The sequence below is a fragment of the Triturus cristatus genome, chromosome 1_1, assembly GCF_964204655.1.
Source record: "Triturus cristatus chromosome 1_1, aTriCri1.1, whole genome shotgun sequence".
In the NCBI taxonomy this organism is placed as follows: Eukaryota; Metazoa; Chordata; class Amphibia; order Caudata; family Salamandridae; genus Triturus; species Triturus cristatus.
In genome coordinates this window covers 1,201,236,595-1,201,260,807 of record NC_140579.1, presented here as the reverse complement: position 1 = coordinate 1,201,260,807, position 24,213 = coordinate 1,201,236,595, and the positions used below count along the sequence as shown (strand labels likewise).

The 24,213-nt window shown below is 47.3% G+C and overlaps 1 protein-coding gene across 3 annotated transcripts in view; it reads right to left on the bottom strand.

Moving 5' to 3' along the window:
- Window positions 1-24,213, bottom strand: part of LOC146871825 (ATP-dependent chromatin remodeler CHD8-like) — a 3,469,548-nt gene that overhangs the window by 86,771 nt on the left and 3,358,564 nt on the right. The window lies entirely within an intron of this gene.

The window sequence follows — 24,213 nt, the reverse complement described above, 5'->3', positions numbered from 1 at the left end:
GTGTGATCTCTGGCATCAATAAATCATACAGCAGGGTTAAAAATCTGTGATGCAGTAACAAACAAAAGTGAATTACTTGCAACTACAAGTCTCCAGCCTTATTATCTTTCATAGACTGGCAGGCTAAAATTATTTCCTACCATCAGGATGTGAAGCCCTAGCTGCACTTCAAGAAAAGTAGAGTCAGAAATGCATTTATGGACAGCATTAATATTTGCGTCTTATTTACTACTTATGTCTACTTCATTATGTTTGCCCAAACTCCAGCCAATGAGGTGGATGTGCTCTTATCTCCATTTCTCTAAAGGCCATTACAATATATTTTCAATACAGGACGTCTGAGGAGGGGCCAGGGTATGAATATGATGGGAACTGGCAGTGGAAAACAGTAATTACAGGTATTGTATTCCTTTGCCAACATCAGATCTTTTAAACATTACCATGCTAGAAATACACTGCTTAGGAGAAAACTAGATCAGAGGTGGGAAATGCCTCAAATAAGAAAATTACATGTTGAAGGACAGCTCTCTTCAACATATAAGTAAGGGTGTGAAAAAATAGTGTAAGTTCACTTTGCGCGATTATGAAAATTTGGGAAAAATTACACAAAATTATGTGAACCACAAAGCAGAGATTTGGCGCTCATTTTTTAGCGTGCAATGCGTCCTCCCATCCAAAATGGACACGGAGATGCACTTTGTACTAAGCACTTAGTTGCACGTGGCACTAACAGCAGCTGCTTAGGTTATGTTCGTTCATGCTGTAAGCGTTCTTGGGATAGGATTTTCCCTGAACAGATGACAAATATATGGCGCAATGGCATCGTTTTTCATGTTAAAAGCAACATGCAGGAAATTATGCTGGTGTAACGAAAATCTTGCCTAACCCTACATATACGTTTACCCTGCGTTACTTATAAGCATCTGTTCTTGGCATGTAGAGCAGTAGTTCACAGTCTTTGCATACTCCTGCCATCTAGTATTGGGTCCGGATGTTTGCAAGTTGTTTTTCTTTGAAGAAACCTTTACAGTCACAAGATCAGGTGAATCCTCCTTTCGGTGAAAGTGCGCATGGGCATTAACTCCATTGTTAGACTGTTTTCCCGGAGAGGGTGAGAATGGAGTTATTAAGTGTAGAATAGAGATGTCCATGCGTATGTATGTAAAGTGATAAACTGCAACAACTACAGGAGACCGGGGAGGCAGGTAGGCGCATATGAATCTACAGCTCTACATGCCAAGAACAAATGCTTGCTGGGTAAGTAACATTATCTGTTTGAAGCATGTGAGCTGTAGATCACATGCTTTGCATAGACTATATAGCAATATACTCCCAAAGCAGTGGCTAACCTGTAGCCGTTGCAGTGGTTTGAAAAAGTGTTTTAAGTACTGCCTGACCTTCAGTAGCTTGTGGCCTCGCTAACACATCTACACAATAGTGCTTGGTGAATGTGTGCAGAGTAGACCATGTTGCTATCTTACAGATGTCCGCAAGTGGAATATTCCCTAAGAAGGCCATTGTAGCACCTATTTTGCGAGTGGAATGCGCTCTAGGGGGTAATATCAGAGTTCTTTTCGCTTTCACATAACATGTTTGGATACATTTGACGATCCACCTTGCTATGCCTGATTTAGATAACGGGATTGCCTTTGTGTGGTGGTGAAAAAGCAACGAAAAGCTGTTTTGTTTTGCGAAATTCTTTTGTTCTTTCTACATAATATAGTAGACCTCTTCTAACATCTACTGTGTGTAGAGCTCATTCTGCTACAGAAACAGTTTGAGGAAAGTACACAGGTAACTCAACTAATTGATTGAAATGAAAAGCAGAAACTACTTTAGGAAGACATTTTTAATTGGTTCTAAGAACCAACTTGTCTTCGTGAAGCTGAAAGAAAGGCTCTTGAATAGTTAATACCTGAAGTTCACCAACTCTTCTTAGTGAAGTGATTGCAATGAGAAAAACCTTCCATAAGAGGAACTGTAATTAACACCTGTGCATTGGTTCAAAAGGTGGACCCATCAGCCTAGCAAGAACAATGTTTAGGTTCCATACTGGTGCAAGTGAGACTCTTGGTGGTATCACTTGTTTTAATCTTTCCATAAAGGCTTTAATAACTGGTACTCTGAATAGAGATAAGTGTTGTCGGTTTTGTAAATATGCAGCTACTGCTGCTAAATGCAAGCGAATAGATGTATAGGCTAGTCCAGATTGCTGTAAATGTAAGAGATAACAGGGAAAATGCTACTTACCAGTATGCATCTGTTCTTGACATGTAGAGCTGCAGAGTTGTACACTATGCATAGATCGCCATCTGGTGTTGGGCTTGTATGCTTGCACCTTGTTGATGTCTTGGAAGAAGTCTTTTGTAGTCGCGAGATAGGTGACTCCTCCCTTGGACGATAGTGCGCATGGACATTGACTCCATCCTCAGATTGTTTTTCGCCATGAAGGGAAATGATGGCGTTTGTAAGAAATAGAATAGATGTCCATGTAAGTGTATCTAATTAAGATAATACTGGAACAGATACAGGTCCCGGGGAGGCGGGTGGGCGTGTACAACTCTGCAGCTCTACATGCCAAGAACAGATGCATACTGGTAAGTAGCATTTTCCGTTCGAGGCATATGAGCTGCAGATTGTACACTATGCATAGACTGTACAGCTGTGTCTCCCCTAGCGGTGGTCACCTGTATCTGTTGCAGTGGTTTGAAAAAGTGTTTTAACAACAGCCTGGCCTACAGAAGCTTGTTCCTTGGCCTGCGCATCAACACAATAGTGTTTGGTGAAGGTGTGTAGCGTAGACCATGTTGCTGCTTTACAGATGTCATCTAAGGAAATTATCCCTAAGAATGCCATGGAAGCCTCTAGTTTGCATGTTGAGTTCGCCCTAGGGGGAATTGTTAATGTGCATATACCTTTTTGGTAGCATATTTGAATGCATTTGACTATCCACCTAGCAATCCCAGCTTTGGAGATGGGGTATCCTTTATGAGGTGGTGAGAAGGCTACAAACAGTCGTTTTGTCTTTCTAAAGGGCTTAGTCCTGTCAATATAATAAAGTACAGCTCTTGACGTCAAGTGTGTGGAAAGCTCTTTCTGTTACAGAGTCCGGGTTTTGGAAAAACAGTCGTAACTCAACTGATTGGTTAAGATGAAAAGCAGAGATTACTTTGGGAAGGAATTTTGGATTTGTCTTAAGAACCACCTTGTTACGATTTATTTGTAAGAATGGTTCTTGTATGGTTAAAGCCTGGATCTCATGTACCCTCCTGAGAGAGGTAATTGCGACAAGGAAAGCTACTTTCCATGTGAGGAACTGCAGTTCACACTTGTGTAGAGGTTCAAATGGGGGACCCATGAGTCTGGTAAAGACAATGTTTGGATTCCACACCGGAGAGGGTGGCAGTCTAGGAGGAATTATTATTTTAAGGCCTTCCATAAAGGCTTTAATTGCAGGTACTCTAAATAGTGACAAGTGTTGTCTGTTTTGTAAATAAGCGGCAAGCGCAGCTAGATGTAATCTTATGGATGAATATGCTAGATTACACCTTTGTAAGTGCAGCAAATAGCAAATTATGTCCTGGATTGAAGCATCCAGCGGATTGATTTTATTGTTATTGCAGTAGATGACAAATCGTTTCCATTTTGCTGCATAACAAGCTCTAGTAGTAGGGCGTCTGGCCTTTTTAATGATATTCATAAAGTCTGGTGGAAGGTTAAGGTAACCGAACTCTAGGACTTCAGGAGCCAGATAGCTAGATTCAGTTGTGCTGGATCGGGGTGCCTTATTTTTCCATGGTTCTACGTTAACAACGTTGGGGAGAGACATAGTTTTTGGCGTGGAACTACTGAAAGTTCCAGGAGTGTTGTGAACCACGGTTGCCGTGCCCATGTGGGGGCCACCAGGATCATCTTTAGAGAATGCTGCCTGAGCTTGCGTACTACTAGGGGAATCAATGGGAGTGGCGGAAAAGCGTACGCAAATCTGCCTGACCAGTTACTCCATATTGCATTGTCTTTGGACAACGGGTGTGGAAACCTGGCGGCGAAGGTTGGGCATTTTGAATTTGTGTGTGTGGCAAACAGATCTATGTCTGGTTTGCCCCACATTTGGAAAAATGGTTGAAGAACTTGAGGATGAAGCTCCCATCCGTGTATCTGCTGTGTCTGCTGACTTAGCAGATCCGCAATCTGATTGCGAACTCCTGGAAGGTGTTCTGCCAGAAGGTATATGTTTTGTGGAATGGCCCATCTCCATATGCTTCGCGCCAGATGAGACCGCTGCAAAGAATGTGTTCCTCCTTGTTTTTGTATGTAATACATGGCTGTCATATTGTCCGTTCGGACTAGGACAGTCTTGTTGAGTAGATGTACTTGGAATGACTTCATAGCTAGAAATATTGGCAGTAATTCTAGGTGATTGATGTGGAGCACTTTCTGTTGAGTGGTCCACCTGCCTTGAATTGTATGGTTTAGGAGATGGACTCCCCAGCCGGTGAGTGATGCGTCTGCTGTTAGCACTATCTGTGGAACCGGCTCTCGGACCGGCCGCCCTCTGGAAATGTTTTGTGTGTTCCACCACTGCAGAGAGCGATGTGTGCGGCTGTCCACCAACACCAGATCTGTAAGTTGTCCTTGAGCCTGGTTCCACTGACGTGCTAGGCATTCTTGTAAGGGACGCATCTGAAGTCTTGCGTGAGGTACGATGAAAATGCAACAGGCCATCCTTCCTATGAATTGCATAGACACTCGTGCTGGGAGAGAGTGTTGGGGCTGAAATCTGCTGATGAGGGTTTGCATGCTGGCTATCCTGGCTGGATTGGGGTATGCTAGAGCTTTGCAAGTGTTTAATGTGGCCCCTAGATACTGATGTATGTGTGAGGGCTGCAGATGTGACTTGGTGTAGTTTACTGTGATTCCCAAGTTCTGTAGTAGCTGGATGGTTTGATGAGTATGATGAACATACTGGTTGAATGACTTGGCTTTTATCGGCCAGTCGTCGAGGTATGGAAATACATGGATTTGTTGTCTTAAGTGTGCTGCTACTACTGCACTTTGTGAACACCCTGGGTGCGGTGGTCAACCCGAATGGAAGGACTTTGAACTGATAGTGTTGTCCGTCCACTATGAATCTTAGGTATTTCTTGTGAGCAGGGTGTATGGGAATATGGAAGTAGGCATCCTTGAGATCTAGTGTGGCAAGGAAGTCGCCTTGTTGAAGTAGTGGGAGGACCTGTTGAAGAGTGATCATATGAAAATGAGCTGACTGTATGTAGAGATTGAGAGGTCTGAGGTCGAGTATTGGCCTTAGGGTGCCGTCCTTTTTGGGAATTAGGAAGTACAGCGAGTAAACCCCTGTTCCTTGATGCTGTAAGGGAACTAGTTCCATTGCTTGCTTTTGAAGCAGTGAGAGAACCTCCTGTTTTAAGAGCGTGAGATGTTCCGTGGACATTGGACGCTGTTTGGGTGGTATGGTGGGTGGGGTTGTTGTAAGTTCCAGGCAGTAACCATACTGGATAATTTGTCTTACCCACTTGTCTGTGGTGATGGAAGTCCAGACAGGTAGGAACTGTGATAGTCTCCCTCCGACCGGTGTGAAATTGTCTGGAGGGAGTGGAGGGAAGTCACTGCTTATTAGTGGGGGAGGTGCGAGTATTGCTGTTACCTTGGCCTCTCCCTTTGTTGTTATTTCTCCTGTATCCGCCTCTAAAATATCCCCTGTTGGGGGATGTTTGTGTGATGTTCTTGTAGGAAGAAGAGGAAGTGTCTGTTCCGATGTTTTTGGATGCTCCTCTACAGAAGGAGCGACAAAAGGAACCACGTGTGGATAGAGACTGTAATGCCCCCATGGATTTAGTAGCCTCCGTGTCCTTTTTAATTTTTTCTAGAGTGGTGTCTACAGCCGGTCCAAAAAGTTGTTTTTGATTGAACGGCTGATTGAGGATAGTTGTTTGTACCTCCTGTTTGAAGCCAGAGATGCGTAACCAGGCATGTCGTCTGAGTAACACGGTAGTGTTAATGGACCTAGAGGCGGTGTCAGCTGTGTCAAGGGCACACTTGATTGATGCATTAGTTATTAATTTGCCCTCCTGAATTAAATCATTGGCCTTGGTCTTATATTGATCAGGTAAATGTTGCAATAGGGTTTCCAGTTGGTCATAGTGAGCCCTATCGTACCAAGCAAGTAATGCCTGTGTGTTGGCTATCCGCCAGTGATTAGCTGCTTGGGCAGCAACTCCCTTGCCGGAAGCATCTAACAACTTAGACTCTTTATCCGGTGGTGGGGCATCACCGGAGGTCTGAGAGTTGGCACGTTTCCTAGCATTAGTTACCACTAAAGGTAGTTGACCCTTGATGTAGGTGGGATCATTGGGAGCGGGTTTATATTTTTTGTCGATCCTAGGATTGAGAATTCTAGCCCTAACAGGGTCCTTGAATATGTCGGGGGCATGTTTAATAACACCTTTTAACATTGGCAGGGTTTGTACAGTCTTTTGTGACTGTTCAAAGGTGTCTAGTAAAAGGTCCTCGTCTGCGGGGTCAGAATGCATCTGAACGCCATAGTACAGAGCAGCTCTATTTACAAGCTGATCAAAGCCAATATTGTCACCTGGGGCGATGGCTTTGTTGGATATGCATGGGGATCAGGGAGGTCTGGAGGATCTACTGGGTCATCATAATCGTCCCAATCGTCCTGTGGTAAGTCTGTGTTGTCATCGGGGTCAGTGAAAGGGTCCTTGTTGCCTCACCCATCCCTTAAATCATCCTGGTGAGATTGGTGGAAGTATAGGAGAATGTGGAGGAGAGACAGGCTTCGGAGGAAGAACTGGAGAAGAGGGGCGTATAGGTGAAGTGGCACAGTCTTTTCTCTTCACAGGCACTACAGGAATGCCTGGTGTGTCCAGTTTCCTCTTCTTGTGTGGAACAGTAGCCACATGTCCTGTTATGGGGTCTATGTGGAGAGTTTTTTGCTTCGGATCGATAGGATCCGGTCGAAAAAGTTCTTCCTCTTTGGTAACCGCTTTGGGTGCCGATTTCTTCGGGTCCGGGCGAGGTTTGGATTTCTGCTCCGGGGCCTTGGGAGGTGGTTTGGGGTCCTTCGGTTTGGATGTGGAGGCGGAATTTTTTTTCGGTTCCGAATGTTTTGATTTCGGATCCGATGCCTTATCTTTCGGCGTCGAGGTGTTCGGTGCCTTTGTCTTTGAGAGTAGGCTGCACGTCCAGCTTCGTGCCGATGGTGCCTGCGGAACACTGAGATGCGGTTTGCTGGGTCCCGAGCTTCCGGAAGCCTTGTCCCTTATCTTCGGAGCGGGCCCGAGGGCGGGGCTTCTGAAGCTTGTTTTCGGTCGTGACTGGGGCCAGCAGGTGAAGTCTTGACCAGGGCCTTCTTTTTTTCAGGTGGGGTTGGGGTAGGGGCAATTGTACTCGCTCGTTGACCAGGAGTGATGTGGTCGTCTGAGTCGTCCGCTTTGGACACGATTTCCAGGTCTTCAGAATCCTCCTCTTGGACATCGGGGCCTTCATCGGAGATGTCCACCGGTACCAGAGCTGCTTGCTGCGCCATGATGTGTCATCAGGCCCGGCGATCATGGATTGTCTTTTTGGATCGAAAAGAGGCACAGGCCTGGCAATTGTTCTCGTCGTGCTCGGGCGAGAGACACAGTTTACAGACCTTGTGATGGTCACTGTGTGGGAATTTAGCTCCACACTGGGGGCATTTTTTAAATGGAGTCCTTTCCATGAGCTGTAGGCCCAAACGGCGTCGATAGGCCTAGCGGCACGCATCGACAACCGGCATCGAGCAGATGAGGTGCGCGTCGAAGATCACGCGATCGAAAACACTACCATCGAGTTTTAGATAGTTTGCACATCGAAAAGGTTTGGAGAATATGGTGCCGAACCAGAGCGCAGAAGTTACATCCGAACCCGATGGCGGAAAAAAACAATCTGAAGATGGAGTCGATGCCCATGAGCACTATCGTCCAAGGGAGGAGTCACCTATCTTGTGACTACAAAAGACTTCTTCCAAGACAACAACAAGGTGCAAGCATCCGAGCCCAACACCAGATGGCGATCTATGCATAGTGTACAATCTGCAGCTCATATGCCTCGAACATGATGTTTTGCATTGAAGCATCAAGAAGATTGATATTGTTTTATTTGCAATAGATAACAAACTGTTTCCATTTTGCTGCATAACATGCCCTAGTAGTAGGCTTTCTAGCCTCTTTTAGGATATTCGTACAGTCTGGTGGCAATTGTAAATAACCAAACTCTATGACTTTAGGAGACAAATCACTCGGATAAGTTCTTTGTGATTTAGATGCCTGATTTTTACATGGCTCTGAGTTAAGAGACTGGAGTTGAGATGCAGCTTTTGGTGTGGAACTACTGAGAGCGCCAGCAGAGTGGTGAACCAAAGCTGACGTGCCCATGTGGGAGCTATGAGAATCAGTTTGAGGGATGTTTGTCTGAGCTTCAGAGCTAATAACGGAATGAGTGGGAGAGGCAGAAAAGTGTAAGCAAATATCTTTCATCCATAGGACATTGCCTTTGGAGAGCCAGTGTGGGAACATGGAGGCGAAGCTTGGGAATTTTGTGTTTTGAGCTGTGGCCGACAGGTCTTTGTGAGGAAATCCCCATTCCTGAAAGTAGGGGAGGAGAATCTGGGGATGAAGTTGCCACACGTGGATTTGCTGTCTCTGTCTGCTGAGAAGGTCTGCAATCCGATTGTTTACTCCTGGAAGATGTTCTGCAAGGAGATACATTTTGTGGTGTTTAGCCCATTTCCAAATGTGTTGTGCTAGGCGTGACAGTATGGGAGAGTGTGTCCCGCCCCGTTTCTGTATATATTACATAGCTGTCATGTCTGTGCGGCCTAGGACTGCTTTGCAAATCAGGTGAGTTTGAAAAGCTCTGAGCGCTAGAAACACTGCTAGTAGCTCTAGGTGATTTATATGGAGACTCCTGTACTTTAGATTCATAACCCTTAGATTGTGCGATTTTGTAAGTGAGCACCCCAACCAGTGAGTGATGCTTCGACTGTTAGCACTGTCTGTGGAACAGAGTCGAGAAAGGGTCGCCCTTTGGATACATTTTGTGGGTTCCATCACTGCAGAGAGCGATGGGTGCGGCCATCTACCAACCATAGATCGGTCAACTGACTCTGCAACTGGTTACACTGACTTGCTAAGCATTCTTGAAGGGGACACATGTGAAGTCTTGCTTGGGGAACAATTACGATGAAAAACACCATCATCCCTAGCAATTGCATGAATATTGTTGCTGGTAATGATTGGTTGGGCTGAAGCTGAGTGAGAAGGGACTGAATACTGTGAATTGTGGCTGTATTGGGAGAGGCTGGAGTTTTTTGAGAATTTATTGTGGCTCCTAGATAGGTTTGGGTGTTGGAAGGCTGTAGGTGAGACTTCAACGCTTTCACTGTAAATCCTAGTTGGTGAAGTAAGTTAATAGTGGTTTGAGACACATTTGGTAAGTGCTGGCTTTGATGAGCCAGTCGTTCAGGTATGGGAAGACGTGGATGTTCCGTCTTCTCAGATGGGCTGCGACTAATGCCAGGCATTTGGTAAATACCCTGGGAGCAGCGTGACTCCAAACGGTAGAACTTTGAATTGATAATGGTGACCTGCTATAATGAATCTGCGGTATTTGAGATGAGCGGGATGAATTAGAATGTGGAAATATGTGTCCTTTAAGTCTTGGGGAGACAAAGTCGTCCTGCTGTAGAAGTAGGAGCACTTGTTGAAGTGTCACCATGTGGAACGCTCTGGCAGTATGTAGTGGTTTTGTTCCCTGAAGAAGCAGCACTTTTTGGGAATTAGAAAATATAGGGAGTACACGCCTGACACTTGATATTTTAACGGTACAGGCTCTATGGCTCATTTTAACAAGAGAGACTTCCTGTTTGAGTAGGTGTAAATGTTCTAGTGACATTTTGTGAGAGCGTGGTGGAATGTTTGGAGGATTGTTGGTAAGCTCCAGGCAATAACCATGTTGGATAATTCCTAACACCCATTTGTCTGTGGTGATAGATTGCCAAATGGGGAGATATTGTAGAATACGTCCCCAACAGGTGTTAAATGATTGGGGGAAAGGGTAGGCAAGTCGCTGCTTGTTAGGGGAGGGGGAATTATGTGGTGTGGAACCTTTGCCCCTACATTTGTTGTTGTTACCTCTGTATCCTCCTCTAAGGAAGCCTCTTGTAGAGGAAGATTGATTGTTGCCTTTGTATGAGGTGGTAGTACTAACTGAGGACATGGTTTTTGACCCTCCACGATAGAAGGAGCGACAGAAGGAGCCACGATTAGAAGGGGACTGCAGAGCTCCCATAGACTTGACTACTTCTGTGTCTTTTTCATTTTTTCCAATGACTTATCCACTTCGGGCCAGAAAAGGATGCTCCTTGTCAAATGGAATATTTATAATAGACTGTTGGACTTCAGGTTTGAAACCAGAAATCCTTAACCATGCATGCCTCCTTGATAACACACTAGTGTTGATCTCTCTATCTGCGGTGTCAGCAGCATCTAAAGCACATCTAATTGATGAATTGGAGATGAGGTTCCCTTCCTGCACTAAAACCTGAGCTTTTGCTTTGTGTACATCTGGAAGATATTGGGCAGTTGCACCATTTCGTCCGAGTGTGCCCTATCATACCTGGTTAGTAGGGCCTGCGTGTTCGCAATGTGCTAATGATATGCTGCTTGGGCGGCTACGCTTTTACCAGAAGCGTTGAAGAGTTTTGACTCTGTCTGGAGAGGGAGCATACCCTGTGGTTTGTGAATTGGCTACTTTACAGGCATTAAAAACAACAAAAGTTTCTAGCGGCAATTGCCCTTTAATAAAAGCTGGATCTGAGGGAGCAGGCTCATATTTTTTGTCTATTCTGGGGGTGAAAATACGAGGGCACACTGGGTCTTTAAAAATATCATCGGCATGTCTCATCATACCTTAGAGCATAGGTAGAGTCTGGCTAGCCCTTTGTATGTTACTGAGTGTTTCAAATAAGAAATCTTCTTCTAGAGATTCCTTATGTAACTGTACTCCATGATATTCTGCAGCTCTAGCAAGTAATTCGAGATATCCCACATTATCGTCAAGAGGGGAAGGCTTGCAGGGTAAAGATCTGGGTCTTTGTTTGTGGGTGAATCAGTGTTGTAACCCTTCGAGGGATCTATTGGTGTAAAATGTCCACCCCCCCGTCTCCATCATCATCATCATCATCAAGTGGTGGTGGTGGAGAGTTAGTTGGTGTAATGAGTAAATGCTCCAATGGTGGGGAAGGTGGTGCAGGGGAATGTGGAGGAGGAGGAGAGGGGTTAGTACCTACATTCTTTCTCTTTAAAGGACTATGATAAAGTGTGTCCTTAAGTTTGCGCTTCTGAGGAAGTTTAGTAAGTACGTCCTGTATATGGATTATTATAAAGTTCCGTGTGTTTTGGGTCCGATTTTGGTGGGGGGACGTTGCAAATCGGATCCTGTGGCTTCGGAGGAACATTTTTTGGTTTCGGCACAGAGGACTTCGGTGCCGGGATGGAGTGATTTTTGGGCGTGGAAGATTTTGGTTCCGAAGCAGTCTTTGATTTCAACATCAATGGTTTCGGCTCTGAAACGGTTTTCGGCTTCGAGCCTGAAGGTTTCGGCTCGGTGCCTGTCTTTGGCCAACTCGATCCCGAGCCGGAAGGCTTAGTGACGCATTTCTGTGCAGAGCCAGAAGGCAGGCCGTCAAAAACATCTTCTCGGTGCCGACCATGGCCCGAAGGCAGGGGTGGAACCGAAGCCTTTTGCTTAGGCTGATTTGGGTTTTGGGGCAAGGAGTGTTCAGTACTCATGGGAAGTTGACCTTGTGGTAAGTCTTCTTCCATCTCTGAGTCCGATTCCGGAATAGATGCAAGTTGTTCTTGTTCTTCCTCGGCCCCTAGTACGTTGAATTCGTGCTCGGATCCTTCACCGAAGATGTCCAGCGTGTATTCGACGTTTTGACTCTGCATTTCGCGACATTGAGCCAGACGATCACAGAGCGTTTTCTTCGATCGAAAAGATCTGCATGCATTGCAGTCCTGTTTGTTGTGCTCAGGAGACAAGCACAAGTTGCACACTTTGTGTTAGTCGGTGCGCCGATACTTCGCGTTGGACAGAGGAAAAAATTTGAATGGAGTCCGTTTCCATCGACTACAAGGTGAACCAATAGAAATTGAGGTTTTCCTCAACGGATACAATACCCGGAGAAGTGGGAACGAGTTGGAAACAATACTGACGTGGGTAGAGTGGATTGCGCACTGAGGGGAACCCGAAGAACTGTTTCGAACCGGAGCGCAGCAATACATGTCCGAACCCGATGGCAGAAACCAATCTAACAATGGAGTTGATGCCCATGTGCACTATCACCGAAAGGAGGAGTCACCCTACCTCGTGACTGGAAAGATTTCTTCGAAGAAAAACAACTTGCAAACATCTGGACCCAACACTAGATAGCAGGAGTATGCAAAGCATGTGATCTACAGCTCACATGCATCGAACATAGTATTTCAAATGCTTATGTGCCATGGTCCATATTCAAACCTCACAGTTCCCCCTTCTGCTCTTAGAAAGACTAGATCTTGGTAAGGTGTTAGTGAGGCCTATTCTTTTGGTCCTGGTTTAGTCGGATGTCACCTGGCAATATCATGTCTTGGTATGGTTGTTTACCACTGGTGTTCCAGGGCCACAATACTGCAGTCCAAATTGGTTAGCCAAGACATTTCCTTTATGCACCCAACACTTAGGTGGGCCATGGGTGGGGGGGTCAGGCTTACTTTCAGGAGGCGGTAGTAGCATCTTTTGGGACCACAAATTTTAAAGCTGTCCACTTGACCAGGCACTCAGTCACTTGCAACTACTATGAGTTACATCAAATTCACTGGGATCCATGAACAAGTTAAGTGCCCAAACTCACCATTTGGCTACTTTAAGATTGTTGAAAAATGCCCAAAAGCTTCAGCTGTATCGGTCTTGAAATCTACCTATTCCAGTTGAGTTCTTCCTACGGTGAGGCACTCGCGTGGCAAGCAGGCACTCAAAGCAATCCAGATTGATATCTGTAGACAATAGCCCCTGGTCAGATGCAAATTAAATCATACCACATCGTTGACCAGTGACAAAGAACAAGGGTTCAAAAGGTTCTGCATTCAAGAAAACAACGTTCAGCTTGCAGAACTGGAGCCTGCACCAGGGGTTCCAGTCTTTCTCCTGTTCCTAATATCCCATTCATGCGCACACATGTTCATACATCCTTAAAAACCATGCTCTCACTGCCACACATGGCACAGACCTGTCATAATGCCCGAGTCAAAGTTGTTTTTTCAAACCAGTCTTTGGCTCTATGGACATTAGGCTTAAATTTGATTAAACTGGGTGTGGTGGTGTCTGGTAACATTGTGCGAGTGGCTTGGCTTTCAGTAGCTCACAACGATTTTCACTGATCAGAAGAGGTTGGAGACCCAAGCACTAGAGGTTCCACATTTACAAGAGTTAAAGTCCTCATACAGACCAGGAGGAGTATTCTGTGGCTATTGCCGAGTAGGTTTTGAGGCTCAACCCAGTGCCTGGCTAACTCTAAAGTGATGTGTATGTGGCTACATTTGAAGGGTCACTATGCTTTTGTGCCTTTGGGAGATGTACGCAATATATGACACAAGGGATCAGTTTTATCTAGGCAGAGAAAACATACACAAGGGGAAATGGGCAATAAAACTTCCTCAGTCATTAGGCACTCAGGAGGATGCGGGGGAGAAGGTGCAGGGAGAGATTACATCAAGACTGGGACGTCAGGAATGGAATTCACCACCCATCAAAAAGCAGACCATCATTTTGTGCAGTGCACACAAGGTGGGGGCCCAACAGGTCAGAGCATTCACCAATCCATTCTCAACTCCTAAAGATGCAAACAAAATTCTTCATACAAGTCCCACATGTAATTAAGACCAAAGAAACTAGTTATAAAGAATGAGAAGACATTTTACAGTAGAATGCCACTAGGCAGTCATCTCACAGGGAGAGGAGTAAATAACAGGTTTCTTGCCTCTTGTTAACTTTTTTTTTTGGTGGATACTGTGGATTCCTCACCTTTAGAATATCCCAGGACATCCAACAGGATCTGGAGTTTTTTTCCAGAAATGCTCCCTGCATGCTGGTAAGTGGTTTCATACTGCTAGGGAAGTGACGCAGAGCACTTCAAACAAGTTGCAGGTGACAGTCAGCCAAAATCTAATTTGGGACTTTATTTTGATTTTCAGAATTCTGCTCCACAGGACTGGAGTGAAGGAAGGGAAGTGAAATATCTGCGGTCAGAGTATCCACCAGAAATAACTATTCTTGTTCTTCTGATGGATACTTCCAAATCCAAACAGAGATTTTTTTTATCTATTAGAGTAGATAACACTGCGGCACCTCCCCAAGTCAAGAGATCAGAGGAGTGGACTCAGATTATGACGTTCTGCAAGCCCAAGCAGGCAAAACTCCTCTCTGGTCAGATCTGGCTGTCAAGGCAGTAGCATTTGCTGAACATGTGAACATACACCCATGCTGCTGTGGTGGCCTTAGCCCTGGTAAAATTAGCCCACAGACCCTGTGGGGGTTCCTTCTAAATTAGCGCATAGCATGATTAAATACAGGGACCTATCCAGCTAGACGAAGCACTTTTTTGCACCAAATTGCCTATCTGGTCTCTTGTACGGTCAGTGTAGAACCTCAAAGCTCTCTTTGGGTCAAACCAGTAGATTTTCTCCTGTTTCCAGGGATGTGGCAGAGTGAAAAATGTCACACTGACCAACATGAAATGGGATGGTGATACCACCTATGGCAGGAAGGCAGCTTGAGTCCACAGCACCAATTTGCCAAGGAAGAAAATTGTGTGGGGAGATGGCACGGACACCATATGTAATTTACTCATGCCGAATGCAGGAGTGATAGTGATAAGAAAAGACAGTTCTTGAACATTAGAAGCCAAAGAAAGCAAACGCACATAGGTTTGAAAGGTGAGCAGATAATCAGGACTAGATTTAGATCCCAATGAGACACAACAAATTGTTATGGAGAGAACCTGCATCAGGCCTTTCGGAAAAGGAATAAAAACCAGTGTTTTCAAGTTACGGAGTTTGTCAGGCAAACATAAGAAGGCAAAGACAAGTAACTCTTAATTGTATTGGGCCAATGCCCAAGCAAACAATACTTCAGAGAGTTTCGCCTGGAGAGGATCTTGATTAGGCACACACCTGGTCAAAAAACTTTTCCTAACACTAAGTCTAGATCGACTTCCTCGACGGACAATCTGGCTGCAAGAATGGGATCTACCGCCTCAGACAGCAAGTCAAAAGTACTTGGGAGGACATTTTCGGGAGGAAACTCTAGGGTGCTGGTTCAATGGTGGTAAACAAAAACAAATTTAGCCAGTGCACGCCCCACAGATTGAAGATGCCCTGAGATGGAGCTGCCACCCATGATCCGCCAGCTAATGTATGCTCAATTCAATTCAATGTATATATTTTTGGTGTTTGTAGAGTGCCCAGCTACCTCCAGCAGAGGTGTCCCGGAGCTAAAGCAATCGAGAAACACAGGGCACAAGTAGGCTAGTAATGGTTGTATAGCCAGGTTTTTAGAGCTCGTTTGAAGACAGGTTCAGGTTCAGTAAGACGGAGAGGGAGCTGCATGGTATGCCACAGCTTAGCAGTCCTAACTTTGTAAGCTCTACCGCCTACCCTCGCCTTGCGAAAGCGAGGGGTGGTGGGGAGCTGCAGGTGGTTAGATCTCAGGACCCGGTCATGCTGGTAGTGTTGGAGACTGACTCTCAAGTAGGCCGGGCCTCGGCCCCTGTTTGCTCTGAAAGCCATGGTAAGTGCCTTGAATTCTATTTTCCTTATGACGGGTAGCCAATGGAGGCTCCTTAGGTGGGGAGTGATGGAGTGCCGGTAAGGCACCTTGCAAATCAGTCTAGCTGCTGCATTCTGTATCATTTGCAGTCTGTGAATCGGATATGCAGGTAAACTCAGGTACACTCTGTTGGCATAGTCCAGATGGGATGTAATTAAGGCATGAACCACCGTCTGTAGGAAAGTGGGTTTCTGTTGCCGTAACCCCCCCCCCCCACTTTTTGCCAGACTACTGATGCACTTTGACTTGATGTGCCCTGGGTCCCTGCCAATCAGGTTCCCAGGGCCTGTGTTCTTTTCCCAAACCTAACGCAATTGACATCTCTGACCACAGGTCAGCCCCTGGGAAATAGTACCAGAGGTGACCAGGGAAGACCTCTAAGGGCTGCAGCACTTATTATGCCACCCTTAGAGGCCCTGTACTTTTAAACACATACACTGCCTTTGCAGGCTGCGTGTTTTGGTGCAGAACAAAGTGAAGAGTCGGCAGGGCACACATCCCTGTGTGCCATTCCTACAACCCACTGCCCTAGGGCACCCTTCTAGCTGGGTACCCTATACCAGTGGTGAGGGTACAGGTGCATGAGACAATATAAGTGCAGTACTGCCATTAAGAGTATATGGTGCTGGGAGCTTGTCATTACTAACTCCACAGCACCATAATGGCTACACTGAAAACTGAGAAGTTTGGTATCAAACTTCTTAGCACATTAAACCCACACTGATCTTAGAGATGCCCCCCGAAAAAAACCCAGCCTCTGGTGGGTTCCCTGGCTGGTACACACCAGCCTGCCACCACGAGACATGTTCCTGGACCCCAAGGGGAGGAGCCTTAACTCCCTGAGCCCAGAATCAAAGCCTTTCCTGGGCGATGGTGTTCACACCTCCCCCGGACCAGGAAGAGCAATCTGTGGCAGGGGAGCTTCAAAGGCCTGGCAGCCTTTGCAATACAACCCCAGCCTCTCCTGCTATCAGGAGCAGGCCCCCTTCCTGTCTTCTCTCCTTTTCGGCTGGAAGACAGGCAGGAAAAAAACTAGTCAGCCCAGGTGGTGTGCCCACCTCTGCAAACTCCACCCCTCAGATATGGGAGGCAAGGTGAAGCCCACTCTTCAGTGCCTGCCATCTTGCAGCTAGCAGGCACTCCCCAATCAGGATTAGGGATTGTGCTCACTCCCCCACGTGGGATGAGCAAACCAAGGGTGTAGTCACCCTAAGGTCCAGAGCCCATTGGCTACTGACCTCTAGTCCCCTAAAACGCCCCCTAAATACAGTATTTAGGGGGCAGCCCTGAACCAAGAAGGCAGATACCTGCAACCTAAGAAGAAAAAGGACGAAAGAAGACACCCAGCAGAGGAGACTGCAGAGAACAACTCACTTAGTCCCAGCCCTACCGGCCTGTCTGCAGTTTCCGGAGATCCTGCGCCAAAAATCGTCTTGTCCTGCAGCCAGGAACCTCCAAAACCCCTGGGAGGACTGACTGCCCTCAACAAAGACTGGCTCTCCTGTGAACAGCAGCTCTGTTCAAAAGAAATACCAAACAAAGACTCTGAGCCACTGAGGAAAAAGAAACCCAACGCCTAGAACCACCACTGCACCCGTCGCCTACAGCCCTAATTCAAGTGGCCTACCGGTCTCAGCAAGGTCCCCCAGCACTCCGGAGTCCGAGTCTACCATGGGTTGACCCCTCCAGGACTCCCCGACGTCGCCTGCAGCCTCTGCACGGAGACCCCCCCCAACCTGGTAAGGTGAAATCCGTACTCAAAAGACACCCCTGCATCCAGCCGCCCTGCGCCCTGGTTAAAGGAACCCGAGGTGCACCTCCGTCCCAGAGCCCTCCAACTTACCTGTCCAGCTATTGGTTCCTCCCAGAAGTCTTCCTGGACCGAGCCTTTAGCTAAAAACCAAAACCAAAAATCCCCATTGAAAACAACAGGGCACCCAATGCCAAAACAGCACCCTGCACCCATCCACCCCTGCGCTGTTGCGGGTGCACTTTGTGTGCTAAACCGGATCCCCCTTTGCCCTGAGCCTAACAATAGGAGCTTGGCTCCCACAACCTTGTGGCCTGCTCGCCAGCAGCCACCAACTAGAGGCCTCCTATCACTCATTGGATAACATTGGGCCTCAGCACTCCGCACCCGGCTGTCCTAGTGCCGCTGAGGGTGTAACTAGAGTACATCCTTGACCCTGGGGGACCCCTGAGTCTACCCCCAGAACTTCAACTCCCACTACCAAATACTTACCTCAAAACAGATAACACTATATTCCTCTATAGGATAACATTGACTGTTTTTCTTGGAAAAGTTTCTAAGTGTGGAGTTTGAAAACCTAAAGAAATTCTTTAAAATTGTACTATATAACCAGAACGATTTTACTTACCTGTTTAAAGGAAATGTCCCAGAGTAGTTTCCAGGCATACTGCTCTGAGTAAGAAACATAATCTTAAAAGTAACTTACCTGGTATTTTACTGAACAGCCCATGCAAGTCTATGTACTGTATTTACAAAGTATTTCATTTCTCTGAAACCATACTGTAAGTCAAAACAAAGAGCATATACAATAAACAAATTCAAACTGCATTACTACTGTGAAGTATGTATTGCTTACCTGTGCCAGGCTTGCTTGGTTCTAGAAAATAAAATAACTACAAGAATATTTTTATACAACAATTGGTCTGAAGTTCAGTCTTTGAGTGTGTGGATTCATTTGCTGACTGAGTGTGTACAACAAATGCTTAACACTGTCCTCTGATACTACATTACTGCTCAACCACTCTACAACAATTAGAGAGTAAGGTTCTATCCAACTTTAACCTTTGCCTACCTCTGGGGTCTCTGGTTATCTCATGGAGGGAAAACAGGTTAACGGTTCACAGGTAAGTAATCGACTGTGGGAATTAAGGTTCTGGGGTTAGACTTAGGGGTTCCCCAGGGTCAGTGATGCACTGTTGTTGCACCCTCAGCGGCCCAATGTTATCCTATGGAGGATAGGGGGTCCCCGGTTGGTGGCTGCTGGCAAGCAGGCCACTGGGTTGTAGGAGCAAAGCTCCTAGGGTAAGGTCAGGGCAAATGGGGAAACGAAGTAGCACAAAATGTGCACCCTCAGCGGCACTGGGGCGGCCGGGTGCAGAGTGCTGTTTCGATGTCAGGTGCCCTGTTTTCTATGGAGAACCTCCGGGTTGCAAAAGCACTGCAGGCAGGGAGACGAAGGACTTCTGGGTGCGACCACCGCTTGGAGAGGTAAGTTGGGAAGTTAAGGGTTGGTTAGGCACAGTCGGTTTGGGCACACAAGGCCGTGGGGCGTCAGGTGCAGGAGTGCCTTTTGGGGTCGGATCTTCTTACCAGCTCCTGGTCGCGGTTAGGGGGGCCTTCTGGATTTAGGCTGCAGGCATCGGCTAGAGGCAGGTCAGGGGTCGCCGGATCTCAGGTCAGGATCGCCGGGGTGACCTCCTCGTGGTGTTTTGCCACTCTAGCTCGGGCCGGGTTCGGCGGGTGTAGGGTGGGCTGGATTCGCAGTCTCTGGCTGGTGTCAGAAGCTGCAGTTTGAACAAATCCGGTGTTCACAGGAGATGCTGTCTTTAGAAGTGAAGGCATGCAGGTCCTCTGAGTTTCTTGGGATTGCTGGCTGCAGGACACACCGGGATTTCGCAGGAGCAGGTTCAAGGGGGAGACAGGCCAGGTCAGTGGGCGTCGTCCTCTTGTTAGCTCTGCACGGCTCTTCAGTCCTTCTTATCTTCTTTCTTGTCTGGATCGGAGTTCTTGGTTCAGGGCTGCCCCCTAATGTGAGAAAGTGCTATCTTTCTTGCATGGTATGCCCCCACTTTTTGCTGAATTGCTGAATGTACTTTGACTGAGTGTGCCCTGGACTCCTGCCAATCAGGTGTCAAGGGCCTATGTTCCTTCCCTAAAAACACAAAACCCAAATTGGCAAACCCTGGCCACATGTCAGCCCCTGGTAAATGGTACCCTAGGTACCCAGGGCCTTGTGACCAGGGAAGGCCTCTAAGGGCTGCAGCACTCCTTGTGCCACCCTTAGAGGCCCTGTACCCTAACACACACACACTGCCCTTGCAGGTTGGGTGTCTGGGTGCAAGACAAAATAAAGAGTCAACATGGCACACATCCCTGTGTGCCATGCACATCACCTACACAGCCATGGCATATATCAGCCACCCCTCTAGCTGGGTGCCCTATGCCAATGGTGTGGGCACAGGAGCAGGAGCCCTGTGCCCCTACAGTACCCAGGTCCATTCCTGGGCCCTGTAAGTGCAGTGCTGCCATTTAAGAGTACATGGTGCTGAGAGCTCGTCAAACACGAACTCCACAGCACCATAATGGCAACACTGAAGACTGAGAAGTTTGGTATCAAACTTCTCAGCACATTAAACCCACACTGATGCCAGTGTGGGATTTAATGTACCAAGCACCCCAGAGGGCATCTTAGAGATGCCCCCTAAAACCTAACCTACAATCCACGTCTGTTATGAGGCTGCCTAGGCTGCCACACAGCAGACATGTTGCTGGACCCCTGGGTAGGCGAGCCCCTGCTCTCCTGGCCTTGCAACAATGCACATCCTGGGCGAGGTGCTAAATCTCCTCCCGCAGGATCGGCAGGGGGAAGCTTCAAAGGCATGCTGCCTCTGTGAGCTTCCCCAGGCCACTGCAACCCCCCACTATGGTGGGAAGCTTGGCTGGAAACTCCAAATAAGGACAGGGGATGTGCCAGCCTGCCAACCCCACCCCTCAGGTGGGGGAGGCGAGGTGAAGCACATCTCCGGGCTCTCGCCATCTTGAAGATGGGAAGCCCTACCCTATCAGGACTAGGCTACTGCCCCCCTCCCACAGGAGAGAGGCAGGATAGGGGGTGTACCCACCCCAGGACAAGGACTCATGGTCCCTGCCCTTCACCTACCTGTAACGCCCCTAAATCTAGTATTTAGGGGCACCCTGAACCTTCCTTCCCCAGATTCCAGATTCCAAAATTCGAAAAAGAGCTAGAAGAAAGAAGACCTGCCATGCAGCTGCTAAGAAGAGGAAGACAGCAACTGCTTTGGCCCCAGCCCTACCGGCCTGTCGCCCCTCGAACCTGCTCCTGCTCCAACCCGGCATCTCTTGTGGCCAGCAACCTCACAAACCCCGGAGGACCTGGCTACCTTTTGACTCTAAGTCCCTGGGACTCCCATTAGTAGAGTCTCTACTCAAAATCTACTTCCAATCCCTGGCAGCAGCCCGGAACCGCGAACCCAGCACACTCTGCACCAGCCAAGCCTGGCCTGTGCCGGAGTGAACAAAGACCACGAGGACGACCCCACGGCGACTGTGACCCCGAGTCCGGCACCCAAGGACCTCCCTCGACACTCCTGAAGAAGCCTGCAGCCTCAGAACAAGGTGCCCCCCCAACCGCGATCAACAGAGGGTAAGATTTCCCGACACCAAAAGGCACCCCTGCACCCGGCGCCCCGCGTCCCCCTGTGCCCAATCCCGGGGTACCTATCTCACCTCCAACTAACCTCTCGAAGTGGTGGTGGCACCTGAAGAATCCTCGTCCCCGAGCTAGCAGTATTTTTCTAAACTGGAGATTTCCCATTGAAATCAATTGAGCGCCCGAAGGCTCAAAAGCACCCTACACCCAGCCGCCCGAGTGGCCCTGGCAGTGTAACCTCTACACCTATCTACTTTCCCACTTGCCCTAAGTAAGTAACCAGGAGCCCAGCTCCCACAGCCACGTGGCCTGCTAGTCAGCAACCACCAACCAAGGCCCCCCTATCCCTCATAGGATAACATTGAGCCTAACTCTCTCTGCACCCGGCCACCCTAGTGCCGCTGGGAGTGAACCAACTGTACCTACCTGATCCTGGGGGACCCCTGAGTCTATGCCCAGAACCTCAACTCTGCCAGTCGAGTACTTACCTTTAAACCGATAACTCAATTTTCTTCATAGGGTAACACTGACTGGCTTTTTCCTGAAATTTCTTCAAAGTGTGGACTTTTCAAAACTAAAAATATTCACCAAAAATCAGCCAAGTAACGAAAACGAAAATAGTCACCTGCTCTTAGGTGAGCTCCCAGTGCTGGATCTTGGTGCCCAGCACTGACTCTGAAAACTACTTACAACTGTACTAACCAGTAACCCAATTTTCTTCCATAGGAAATCATTGACTGTTTTTCTGTGAAATTTCTTCTAAGTGTCAATTTCTGCAATCTTTAAATACTCTTTAAAAAATCGTATAATATCTGAAAACGTAATTACGTACCTGTTTTGGATAAAGGTCCCAGTACTGAGTCTAGGCACCCAGTACTGGATTACAAAAGTAACAAGAACATACTATACCTGTAACTTGAATTTTCTGCCATAGGGAATCATTGACTGTTTTCTATGAAATACTTTCTAAGTGTCAACTTTTAAAATAGCAAAATATTGCCTAAAAATCATCACAGTAATCAAGTTGCCTTTTATCACTTGATTCCAAGTACTGACCCAGGATTGAATTTAGGATCCAGTCTGGGAATTCCAAAAGTAATCCTAAAAGTAATCTGTGGCAAAGAACATGAAACTTCCATTGAACTCAATGCATTATTGTGTTTAAAATAGTGTTGCCTATTGCAACCACTTGTAACTGTTTACAAAAGTCAATTGCATATTGCAAAAGTATTTATATAAAGCATCTCATTCTGAGAAAGTATATTTTAAAACCAATTGCTGGTTCTAAAATAAAACGAGCATATATTTTTTAAATATAAACCATTGGCCTAGAGTTCAGTTATTGAGTGTGTGAGACCATTTGCTGACTGAGTGTGTACAACAAATGCTTTACACTGTCCTCTGATACTGCCTTACTGCTCAACCAAGCTACCACTTTAGAGAGTAAGGTTATATCTAACTTTAGTCTCTGCCAAGCCTCTGGGGACTGTGGACTCTGTACACCCTGTACCTATTTGGGAACAGTATATATTTACAGAGCCACTTTCTCACACCTAAATACTGTATTTAGGGGGCGTTTTAGGTGTCTTGAGGTCAGTAGCCATTGGGCTACTGACCTTAGGGTGACTACACCCTTGCTGTGCTCAACCCATGTGGGGGAGTGAGCACAATCCCTAATTCTGTTTGGGGAGTGCCTGACATCTGCAAGATGGCGAGCACTGGAGAGTGGGCTTCACTTCGCCTCCCCCACCTGGGTGGAGTTGGCAGAGATGGGCACTCCTCCTGGGCTGGCTGGTTTTTCCCGCCTGTCTTCCTGCCGAAAGGGAGGGGAGACAGGAAGGGGGCCTGCTCCTGATAGCAGGAGAGGCTGGGGTTCGCATTACAAAGGCTGCCAGGCCTTTGAAGCTCCCCTACCACAGATGGCTCTTCCTGGCCGGGGGAAGGTGTGAACACCTTCGCCCAGGAAAGGCTTTGTTTCTGGGCTCAGGGAGTGTAGGCTCCCACCCTAGGGGGCCAGAAACATGTCTGGTGGTGGTAGGCTGGTGTGTACCAGTCAGGGAACCCACCAGAGGCAGGACGTTTTTCAGGGGGCATCTCAGGGATGCACTCTGTGTGCATTTTTTATTAAATCCCACACTGGCATCAGTGGGGGTTTAATGTGCTGAGAAGTTTGATACCAAACTTCTCAGTTTTCAGTGTAGCCATTATGGTGCTGTGGAGTTCGTAATGACAAGCTCCCAGCACCATATACTCTTAACGGCAGCACTGCACTTACAATGTCTAAGAATGGACTTACACACTGTAGGGGTACAGGGCTTATGCACCTGTACCCTTACCACTGGCATAGGGCACCCAGCTAGAGGGGTGACTGATCTATGCCAGTGCAGTGGGCTGTAGGCATGGCACACAGGGATGTGTGCCATGTCGACTCTTTACTTTGTTCTGCACCAAAACACACAGCCTGCAAAGGCAGTGTGTATGTGCAAAGGTACAGGGCCTCTAAGGGTGGCACAATAAGTGCTGCAGCCCTTAGAGGTCTTCTCTGGTCACAGTGCCCTGGGTACCTGTGGTACCATTTACCAGGGTCTGACCTGTGGCCAGAGATGCCAATTGGGTTAGTTTTGGGGAACGAACACAGGCCTTGGGATCCTGATTGGTAGGGACCCAGGGCACACCAAGAAAAAGTGCATCAGTAGTCTGGCATAAAGTGGGGGGGTTACTGCAACAGAAACCCACTTTCCTACAGACATGGCCTCCAAAATCCCTAATTGTTCAATTCTTCTGCATGAAATTTCCCAGCCTTCCCTAAGAATAATAGCCACCCCACCGCCGGTCTTGTTACCTCCTCTGTTGACACCCGCCAACC